The sequence below is a fragment of the Mercenaria mercenaria genome, chromosome 12, assembly GCF_021730395.1.
Source record: "Mercenaria mercenaria strain notata chromosome 12, MADL_Memer_1, whole genome shotgun sequence".
Taxonomy (NCBI): domain Eukaryota; kingdom Metazoa; phylum Mollusca; class Bivalvia; order Venerida; family Veneridae; genus Mercenaria; species Mercenaria mercenaria.
Window position 1 is genome coordinate 79,395,270 of NC_069372.1, and position 11,690 is coordinate 79,406,959.

Below are 11,690 nucleotides of genomic sequence, written 5' to 3' on the forward strand. Positions count from 1 at the left end.
TAGTAAACCCGCACTAATTAATTCATGATATCTTCGTGCTTAAATTCAAACCAAATTTAACAAAAAACAACAAACAAAGTACCAAAAAGAAAAAGATAGTAACATTCGGAATGTTTATAAATGAATACATGCAGTTAAAAATCAAGCCGGTTTCATTCAACCGTATTGTTCCATGATGATTAAATGTACCAACAGAAGCATACTAGCAAAATTGAGTTTATACACACACACCGTAAAGAGTTTGTTTTCTAATATACCATAGATTACAGAAGCGGCGTGACATGTTTGGTGCAGCAGTACATTTTGTGGCAGGGTTCAGCAGAATGATGCACCATTGTGACCCTGAAACAGATTAAACTTGACGGCAGAAATATGTTAAAAACAACAAAGTTACTGTAATGGGAAGGGTGGGAGGGAATTTTTGTAAACGATCTGTCCTCTACGGATTTCCGATAAAGAATGTACTTGTCACTGCACTAAATTTGCCCATGAAAATCCCGTGGGATTAAAACTTGTCAGACTAGTATTTGAACTGATACGACTATAAATACAAATACAGGTGCGGATTAGCAGTGAGGCGTTATGTTAGACAAGACGATACCCACCAAAATTAAAACAATTTATTTCATAAGAGAACATAAATTTACTTAATTTATTGGTGGGTGCTGGGGTATATATATATATACAGTCAAATCCGGCTGCAGAACTTCCCTTGGGGACTGAAAAATGCCGGTATTTGTGAAAACATATATTTTCTCAAGACAGGTGACGTGTGACCATAGTAAGCAGGTTATATTTTTGGAGGCTGTCTACAGTACGGGTCTGACTGCATAAGGGAGTTCATCGGTTCTAAGACAAAGGTGAATATATCAAGTAATACAGCAAAAACAAAACAAAATTATGTGGGATAAGACCGTGACTTTACTGTAAATTTTCAAATGAAAATTATGGCATATTGTAAATATATAGCATGGTATATATGAAAATGATGAGAAAATATGAAAGACAAAGCTCCAGCTAAAATGCCTGGAAGCAACATAGCAGCGCGAAGGTGCAGAAAACTATGAAAATAAGCGCAGAACATACCAGACCTAATAGGAAATTATAGGTTCTAGTACTTCGCACTAATGAAAAACGAGGCAAAGATGCTCTCATCGACCTCTATGATATAAGATGATAACTATAGATTTCAACGAATGTAATGCATTTTAGATTTTAGTACTAATAAGATTTACAATATGCCATACCGAAATGCACATTACGTGTATTGAGGGCCACTCAACATTTTATGAAAATAAAATTCGCCAAAACGAGGTATGCAGTGAATACACGTTTACTCAATAGGTACGGCAGGTCAATGACAAACAGTTAAAGTCTAGAGCTAGAAATTACCTTTTGCTATGTACCTTAATTTTTAAGATGTATCAAAATCTATGAAACTCGCTGCATATTTTACATATTGTATATCTTTAAATGTCACAATGTCATTCAGGTACATGTACATATTATCCAATAGTTCGATTACTATAAGCCAGGGTCATCATGAAACCTTTTGCTGAGGTTTCAGTCAAAATGTATTATCTATTTATTTTGAACGAATATCAGACGAACGGACGGACGGGCGGACGAATAGGAAACCAATAGCCATAAGACTTTCAATTAGAAGAGTCTTATTGCCACTGACTTGTTACGTCATAAACAGAATATGCTTGAACAGTTTCCAGTGACGTCTTCTTTGCATTCATATTATTGAAGTTATTATTCATATCATTATTGTTATTATAATTATTATTATTATTAACATTATTCTCATAATTGATTCAATTCTGTTTTACACCTATTTTCGATATTTCTTGATTATTTCGTTTTCCTTATCAATGCATTTTATAACTTATTCTTTTACATGCAGGCAGTTAAGTAATGCACGCAACGGACCTAGATAAATCGGATCTAATAAAATTAACCAGGTACAGCAGTTACCTTTCAACACAAGGTGCCCCAATAGCTGCCGATTCCGACCATGCCACGCCGCTCCTATAGCTAAACTGTTTAAAGACATTAGGAGAATAGCCGGTTGACGACATTAGTTTTCTGTAGCCCCTTATACCAGAGATTGACCGTGTTAATGCTGGTGTTACAGTTGCTGACGTAATGGATTATCCGCATCAAAGCGTACAGGCTAGAACTGCGTCTAAAAATAATGTGTATACATTTCATTAGCGTGTAACAAAATTGATAACCCAAATCCATATTTTAGTCATTAAGAAATACATTTAAAGCTGAATATTGTTCAAAATATATCAATAATCTGTATTGATTTATATAAGTCCTTGTATATGATAATCTTTTGCAGAACGGAACCATGCAAAGTATTAGCAGATTCGGTTCGATTAACTTGGTTCATGGGAAATCACTCGTGGCACTCCCAAGTATAGTGTGGCTTATTCCATTTAGCTCAGAATGTTTGTGTTTTTATTTCTATAGCACCGTTCTCCATAAGTTTCGTTGTTTTGCTGGATTTTATTCTTATGTAAAATACTCTCAGAAACAGTAACCAGACTTAAGTATGAAAAGCACATCTTACCTTACTTCGAAGATATCCGCATTATATTGTTTAACAGTTCTGAAAGAGCTTTGTAATTTCATTACAATGAATTAATAATATATCTATAAATCCGTGAATTATTTGATTTAAACATGACGCTTTCGTGCTTTAAGAATATTTCTACGTCTTAGAATTGTGACAGTATGTTATTAATTTTCATAAGCATCACTTACCATTTACTGTTATACATTACAACAGTTGAGATCTAGGTTACCCTGCTGATGTATAAAATGAAAATATATCTTACATTTCTTTCGATATCTAACAAACAGCAGCTAACCAATATGTTACATTATGAAAACATCCAATATACACGTATCTTTCTTGTCAGATGTTAATGTTTCATGCCATGGTACGAACCCAACTGGAACGCTCTCTTGCCAGTATAGCTAATCAAGTTAATATAGCCAATTTCGTTCCTGGACACGTTAAAAGCGTAAGCTTACATTACCTTATTACATACCAATTTTCCTATGTGCAGTCTCTACGAACACTTCAACCATCTGACTGAAATACTGTTGAAAACGGCATGGAACCAATTAATTGTATGTCGCTTTTTTCTCATCGGATCTGTTAAGCTGTAACTAGACTATGCAGCATGCTTTTTATCATTTGAAGCAAGATATTTAAAGTATGATTTTGACAATTGGTAAGAAACAACCAAATGTATATTTCTATTTGATTTAATGAGATAATAGTCTGTATTTTTTTTTTTTTTTTGAAATTATCGTCGCACCATGTAATTTTACGCACACCTATTTCGACGCCATTTTTGTTTTGACCTCGTTCTCGATTAACTTGGGGTTTCCGATGACGTAGTTACTCGGTGTAATGATAGAAAACATCATGGTTAATTTTACCGACAAAATGGAAAGTTCAGGAATTTGAAGATATTTATCAACTTACATTTTCACTATACATGATTTTTAATGTTTCTACTAATGCAAATTTTCATCCATTTTAAGAACGTCCCTGTGGAAGCTTAGATTAAAAAAGTTACTGGAAATTTTGTTGTACGTCTGCAGCCGACTTTGGTGCTATCAAGGTCACATCACTGCCATGTGACATATGTAATCGCACTATTTTATGCACTGTTTTGGAAGGTGTACGCATTATATATCAATGCGATCATTACTACACACTTCATTTTTTTCTCTTGTCAAGTAGGCTGCGAACACTGGGTTCATCTAAAGTTTTGTATAAAACAAAATGTGCCAAATTCCTCTGTAAACACTGCAGTCCAGAAAAATGAAAGAAAAAACATCAGACAGTGTGTATTAAAAAAGCAAAGTGATTATCTATGTTCTTAGCCCCTTATGTTGATGAATGTTTAAATGTTTTCAGATTTATTTATATCATTTGGCCTTTAATATTGATTATCTACTTGCATCTGTAGCGCATTACTTACAGTGATTGCACAAATATTTAAGCCAATCAAAAGCTTCGTAACAAGTATCATGTAAGATGCGTCGAAATAGGTGTGTTAGAAAAAGTATGGCCGATCACACTAGTTGTTGTTTACCATTTGATTTCTGGCAGTCAGTTGTTAAGAATAAGATGTTATTGGTATGATTCAATGCATAAAAGGTTAGTGTACATGCAATATCTAATAGAGTCACGTATGTTACTGAATGAAAAAGCGCGGCCATGTTGCTTGTTATGTGCGTCGAAACTGGTGAGTCTGGGATATATAGGCTACAAAGCAAAATTCTTTGATTAATCCCAGCGATACTAAATCATGTTACAAAATATTTCCGCAACAATGTACGTTAGAAATGCATAAACCTCAAAACACCTCGGGTGAAACCAGTACATGCATATTGTACATATGATTAAAGTCCAAAAATAATAATGACCGAGAATAATGTACAGGAACTAACGTACTGCATTTTTTTTTTGCGCATGTACATGCAAACAAAGAAACGCTCGACCACACCCATGTTTTACCTGTGAGTGTTTGTCAGCTCACTATGTCTGTTAATTTTATTTATTTATTTATTTATTTATTTTATAACTAAAATTCACTTCAGACTGATTCAGTCAGTGATTGAATAAAACCAAATAACCAATATCTTGCTGATTGTACGATGAACACGTGTCTCCATTACTTTCCAGAGGACATATTCAAATGCCGTATAAACAGAAAGTTCAGCAATCAAAATTATAAGCGCAGACATCTAAAGAAAATATATAATGTATACTCATCTCAATTGTGAATTCTCAAAACAGTAGCGCTGCAGTTTTCCGTCGTAATCTTCTTTAAATTTTTGTAAACGATCTGTCCTCTACGGATTTCCGATAAAGAATGTACTTGTCACTGCACTAAATTTGCCCATGAAAATCCCGTGGGATTAAAACTTGTCAGACTAGTATTTGAACTGATACGACTATAAATACAAATACAGGTGCGGATTAGCAGTGAGGCGTTATGTTAGACAAGACGATACCCACCAAAATTAAAACAATTTATTTCATAAGAGAACATAAATTTACTTAATTGATACGAATAATTATATTTTACTTTAAATTCCAAACTTTTACGAAAAATGATAATTTCTATAATTTCTTTTTTTCCACGGACAACTTTTTTACTTCAAAGGTAGCTTATGTCGTATACATTACTTACTTACTTACATAATTCTCTTCACTCCAATCGGAGCATAGTTCCTTCACCACAACTTTCCATCTAGATCGGTCCATGGCTCGGGCTTTGGCCTCTCCCCTGTTAACTTCGTTTTTCGGAGCTCAATATCCAGCGTTCTTTGCCAAAATATTTTTTAGCCTTCCTCTTCTCCTTGTGGCTTGAGGATTCCAGTCCAGGGCTTGTCTTGCTATATTGGGCTGGGCCCTACGCGGCGTGTGCCCGATCCATCGCCATTCAGTCTTTTGCAGTATGTCGTATACATTAGAAAGAAATAATAATCTACTGCAATATTTAAATATTTTACAAATTTTGTTTCATTTCTTGCCAGGGGCCATAACTCTATCGTACTCCTGTATTGTTACATTTTCTATTTTATTCAGAAGAATCGTCCTTTACGCACACACACCTAGAAAACCGTTAAACCTAAGGTGGTTCGCGGGGTTCCTACGAAAATTTCGAAGTATGAGATATAAGACTGATATTAGGTCTGTATGTACTAACATCTCCTGTCTTTCATTTGGAGAAAAAAGAAAATCGTTCCGAGTCCACATTTCCTTTGAAGAGCGCCACCTAGCGGCACATGTATTTTTCAAGGGAAAACGCTGTTTTTCTGTAATAATCGCATTAAAATTAATGTTATTACATTTTTTTTCAAACTCAGGAATATAGCTAAATTCAATGTTATTGTTTACATGTTGCATTTTGTAAATTATTTCATTTAGAAAATGCTTAAATAAAGAGATATCCGTAGTATAGTAGGGGTAGGGGAAAATGGCGAAAATATTCAATGTGTTCCATGTCCGTTTAGCCGAAATAAAATAAAACGGAACGGTCAAAGTTCTTGATTTTCAAATATATTCTTCTTTAATCATTTCTGAACAAGAAAATAAAATAAAAATAGGTGGTCTTCACGGCAGATTTTCTGTAAATTTACTTTTTAATTGTTTTTGTAATGTAAATTTTGTGACGTTGATACAAAATGACGTCGCGCTGATTTCATTATGTCTTTCATTGATATAAACAGGACCTTCAGAGTTCACAAAAATCTTTAGAATCTTTTTTATTTGAATATATTCACATGATGTACATTGTTGCGTATTTTGCAGTCAATATTTATCTATTATCTAGTAATATATATCAGAGTCAGTTAAAGCTACTTGCACACAGTTTCGGTAAAATTTTTCAACATGTTCATTTTCACAAAGTTTGGCACAAAATGTGAATATGTCTCGCTGAAACATGTACTATAACTACTGAATATGGTTTAAGTGGTTGAATTTTTATGAAAACGTTTAATCTTGCATAACTCGCGTATCTGGCTCCGTATTTAAGGGTTAGTAAAGTGTTGGGGGGACGGGGGTGGGGGTGTAGAAAAATCTTATCAGTTTATCCGCTATGGATTAAAACGGAGCTGTCAAAATTCTTTATTTTCAGACATAGGTTTCTTTAATTATTCTATGACAAGAAAATAGAAAAAAAGAGTGATTTGCAAATTTACATTGAGCCGCGCCATGTGAAAACCAACATAATGGCTTTGGGACCAGGATGGATCCAGACGAGCCTGCGCATCCGCGCAGTTTTGTCAAGAATCCGTGCTGTTCGCTTTCAAAGCCTATTGCAATTAGAGAAACTGTTAATATCTCTTTATCTAAGCATTTTTAAAATGAAATAATTTACAAAACAGACATGTAAACAATAACATTGACTTTAGTTATATTCCTGAGTTTGAAAAAAAAATGTAATAACATTAATTTTAATGAGATTATTACAGTAAAACGGCGATTTCTCTTGAAAAATACATATGCCACCAGGTTGCGCTCTTCAAAGGAAATGTGGACTCGGAACGATTTTCTTTATTCTCCAAATGAAAGACAGGAGATGTTAGTACATACAGACCTAATATCAGTCTTATATCTCGTACTTCGAAATTTTCGTAGGAACCCCGCGAACCACCTTAAACATGTTTAAACGTAATCAAGAATTTATCTGTAAATGTATTCGTTCGTAGCGCGCTACCAAAAGCTACATTTTCTTTATTTTCCATCGTCTTTCTTATGAATAGACATGTCGTTGCAATTCCTTTAGATAAAACTGTCAATTCATTTTATTCAACTTTTTTTTTCGATGAAACGCAGAATCAAGGTATGTATAAGCCTCTGAGCAATAGCGATAATAACAACAACAAAAAAGCCCTTAAAATTTTACATAAAACTTTAGCTTACATATACTTGTTTATCAATTGGATTATTCTGTTATCACTGTATTAATATTAATATTACTGCTAACATATACCATAAAAATTCATCTTCCGGATTGTTCTGTTATAGCTGAATTAAAACCATAACTAAACTAAAATTTTCAGAAATTCTCTTTGTCTTTCGGACTGTTTTGTGACATATATAGGGAATTTATTCATCATCTTTCTGATTGGTTTGTTACCTTTGTATGCAAAGCACATGCACAGAAAATATGAATAACAACATTTCAAAAATGACAGGATGAGCTTTTGTGATCCGACGTCCGTCCACAATTTCTTGTGAACACGATAGAGACCCCATTTTGCAATCAATTTTAATCAAACTTTCACTTCTCGTTTTTTAACATAAAACTTGGATGAAGAGAATTCCTATAGTTTTTTTTCCTTCATAGATTTTTTTTTTCAAATTCACATATATGATAGGAATATCTGTGCTGAAAACAATGAACAAATAAAAACAATGGGTCACCAGGCTTGTTTTTGTGAAACATTGTTTTGAACACACCCACTGTTGCTGAAACTGCCAGCGATTTTTTAACATTTTCATATTTTTCTGCTTTTTTATAAATACCAACCAAAATATGCATCCAGACAGCACAATAAGGTTTATTCTTTTTACAGATTTTATACTATACTTATTTGATACCATAGTCATATTTGTAATGCTATATCCTTTCAATAATGTGTAAAAATGAAAAAAGAATTTGTTTCATATTCACTTTTGTGAACCTTTTTTCAATGAAAAATACCCATATTGAAGAATTTTTTTTTAATTTTGAAAAAAAAAAACCTGTTTCATAGATTATTTCCCTGTTTTTCTTGTGTATAAATATTGCATTGTAAACATAAAAGTGGCTAAAATGTGTAGGTCACCAGTCTAAATTTTATGTTAAGACCGCTTGAATACAACACCTGTTCGGACCGAAAAATGGCGCGAACCTGACCAAATTGATTACTAGTATATCTGCTAAAGTTAAAAAAAAATTCTTAATTCTTTCTATAATTTAATGCTAAATAATCTTAAAGGAGATATTGTCTTATCAATACAAAGTCAATCGTCTAACATTATATGAACAACACTGTCTATGTACTAAAATGCGCTGTCAAAACACAGCCACAAAAAATGGCAAGATACATGTCAGGCATGATACATATCATGTCATGTCAATACAACATAAACTAATATCAACATTTGATCACAGATAAAACTTATTAAAATGTTATTTTATTCAACATTCCTCATTAAGATTGTCCGTCACATGTCCCTCTTGACGGAGTTCAATAGCTTCCCCCTTCAGACTTTTCAGCATACCAAGATGAATGCCATGTTGACTTCAGTTCAATTTTCCATAGTGTCGGCTGCGCAGAAAGATGCGCATAAAAAACTTTAGGAATTCCCTTTAAGATACAACCTTGAAAATCGGATGACATGTACAGTTTTGCACAAGATTAAGCTCACCAAAAGGTTCCTTCTAGCGCATATTAAATATTCTTTTTAAGGGATCTGTTTTTAGCGTTCTGTTACAGATGTTTTATAAAGCCGTTATGAAAAATGTGTTGCATTCTTATCTATTTAAGAATATTTATTTCACACAAATATTTATTTAACTTATTACCTTTACAAGAGTGATTCTACCTAAATATTATCAGCGGACAATAAATAATAAATTCTATCAAAATTTCGGGAACCAGTGTCGAAACCTTCACTGGCACAGATCAGAATTAGATTTGTAAATTTAAAGTTTCACATACAAACTAATGGGTTTGAAAGAAAAATGCGGACAAAAAGTTCACAGCTTAAAATTTTACAAAACAAGTTATCAAAAAGAATGAAATTACAAAGTTCGAAATATTTTATAGCTCAGTATAGTGAGAAAAAAAATGCATTATACAGTTCTGGATAAAAACAAGGGAAATAACTGAAATGTTGTAATACGGTGACGGTACGTATTAATAGCATTAACAGACAAATTAGTTTATAAGTACAGTATGTTTTGATGGTAATACTTTTTTCCCTATATTTTTACCTATTGTAACTGTGGGAAACTTACCAGGTGGAATCAGTCTGTACTTTATACTGTTCACAGGCACCTGGTTGCAGTGATGGTAGTTTTACGTAAATGGAAAAATACCAAACGTTTGCTGCTTTTAAACTCTGAAGTAGCACTCTCTGAATATAAAAATATCAACAATGTATCGAGAAATCGCTTTTTAAAGAATCTTAAAAAATAGGTCTAGGGATAGATATAAAGCCAAGGTATTGCATTTTCAGCAACGGAACTACACTCTTGCTGTGCCGGGTTCAGGCTATCGCCCCGTAGGCCGTACCAGACCGTACGCGGACACTACATGCCTCCCCGTCCTATTGAAAGGAGGTAGTCCCTACACCATGGAAGTAGACCATGGTGTCTTAAACCATGGAAGTATACCATGGTCTCTTGCTCATAAATATTGGATTTTCTTAGTTTTTCCAGTACCAGTATTGTGTCAATTCAGCCACAATACCACCGCTACCGGCGACCATGGATCTCCGCATCCACAGTGCACCGGGATCAGCCCCTATGGCCTAAACAGACTCAGTTTATAGTCAATGCTATCATAAGAACTGTTATTACTCCAAAAATGGTCAGCAGTCCAACACTTAACATAAAACAACCTTTAGTCTAATAGACGGCTGACCCTTACCTCACACAGTTGCCTCTACCTGAGCTTTGCCTAACAGAGGAGGGCCCAGGTAACCTTACTGTTAATTAGTCCAAGCAGAGCTCAAGTCTCCTCTGTGACAGGGCCTTGCGGTGCCTTCCCTATTCTAGTAAAACTGTGTGAGGCTATACTTTCCTCGTCTAGGGTCTCTTAGACGAGGCTTCACCGGACTTATTTGTTTCAGAGTCCGATGTCCCACAGAGGGAAGGCTATGACGGAGTTCAATAGCTTCCTCCTTCAGACTTTTCAGCATACCAAGATGAATGCCATCTTGATCTTAGTCACACTAACATAAAACGCAATCTAACAGAAGAAATTGTTCCTTGTTTTACCGATTTGACTCAGCAGCTTGACTGGCACGAACCAGATCGGACCATGCCGGATCTGTCCTACCTCGTTTCAATCCAAATCAAACAGCAATCTCTAATCCTTTTTCCACTCATTACTCAGCTCCATTACCGAGAACCACCAACTACACAGTCCAGTTTCATCCCTCAGAGCTCCTTGATCCGGTACCGAGATGTAACTCTGAAGGCTAGGCCCCAGACCTTTTGTACAGTCAGAGGTACCTGTCGCACCCTTAGGCACGGCAAGTCTTTTCAGTTTGTCCTTTCCAGGGGATAGGACCTTAGACTGTGAACTTGGTCGTCCTACAGTAGGCACTGAACCTGACTGTCCAGACGTGACTGTATTACCGAGGCCCTAAACAGTCTCAGTCTCATCCCTCCTTGTGGCCACCATGTTCATGTTTACAACAGCATCTTTAAACATATCTACCACAAAGGAGCTTACTCCCTCAGAGTAGTCTAAATCCATACCAGCACCGAAAATTACTTCATCTGGTAGGCTACATTTCTCAGAAGGTTCATCCCGCATCTGAGACTACTATTGCAAGGACTGGCTTGCCACTCTTACCCTCGGTGTCATCTGTGGTTCCATCGAGATACCCGTTGACAGTCGTACCCATGCCCTTGTTGGTCTTAGGTACCCCGGATGCTCTGTGATGTAAACTCCAGGTAACCCCTTTACCAACGGCACTGCGTCGTCTACATCAAGATACCCGTAGACAATTATACCCATGCCCTTGTTGGTCCTAGGTCCCTCCAATGCTCTAAGATGTAAGCTTCGGTGTCCCCTATGACAAACGGCACTACGTCGTCTACATGGTTAGTTACTTTCGTTGTCTTCTTAACAGTAATTACACCTGCCACAAGGTAACTGCTCCAGTCGTGTCCCAGCATGACACTCTTGGCAATGCCTCCGACCGGCATTTTTTTAAGACATTGCCTTAGCTTTATCATGCTCACGACCTACCCCGTGCTGCAGCACAATATTCAACCGAGACAGCTCCTCCGGCCACCGTCTCACCTGATGACCTTGAGGCTCTTGGAACCCCATGAACCACCTTGAACTTGAGTGGTCATTCCGTACAATACAGTCTACCAAATAAGAACATATCTACCATATGCAATGACTTTCTC

General features: G+C 35.6%; 1 long non-coding RNA gene across 1 annotated transcript; it reads right to left on the bottom strand.

The window, feature by feature from the left end:
- Window positions 1-406: 406 nt before the first annotated feature.
- Window positions 407-5,109, bottom strand: LOC128547482 (uncharacterized). The gene is made up of 2 exons (XR_008366580.1): window positions 3,069-5,109; window positions 407-2,191 (listed from the first exon to the last, which is right to left on the bottom strand). It is a non-coding gene; the product is annotated as an uncharacterized LOC128547482 (long non-coding RNA).
- Window positions 5,110-11,690: the final 6,581 nt, after the last annotated feature.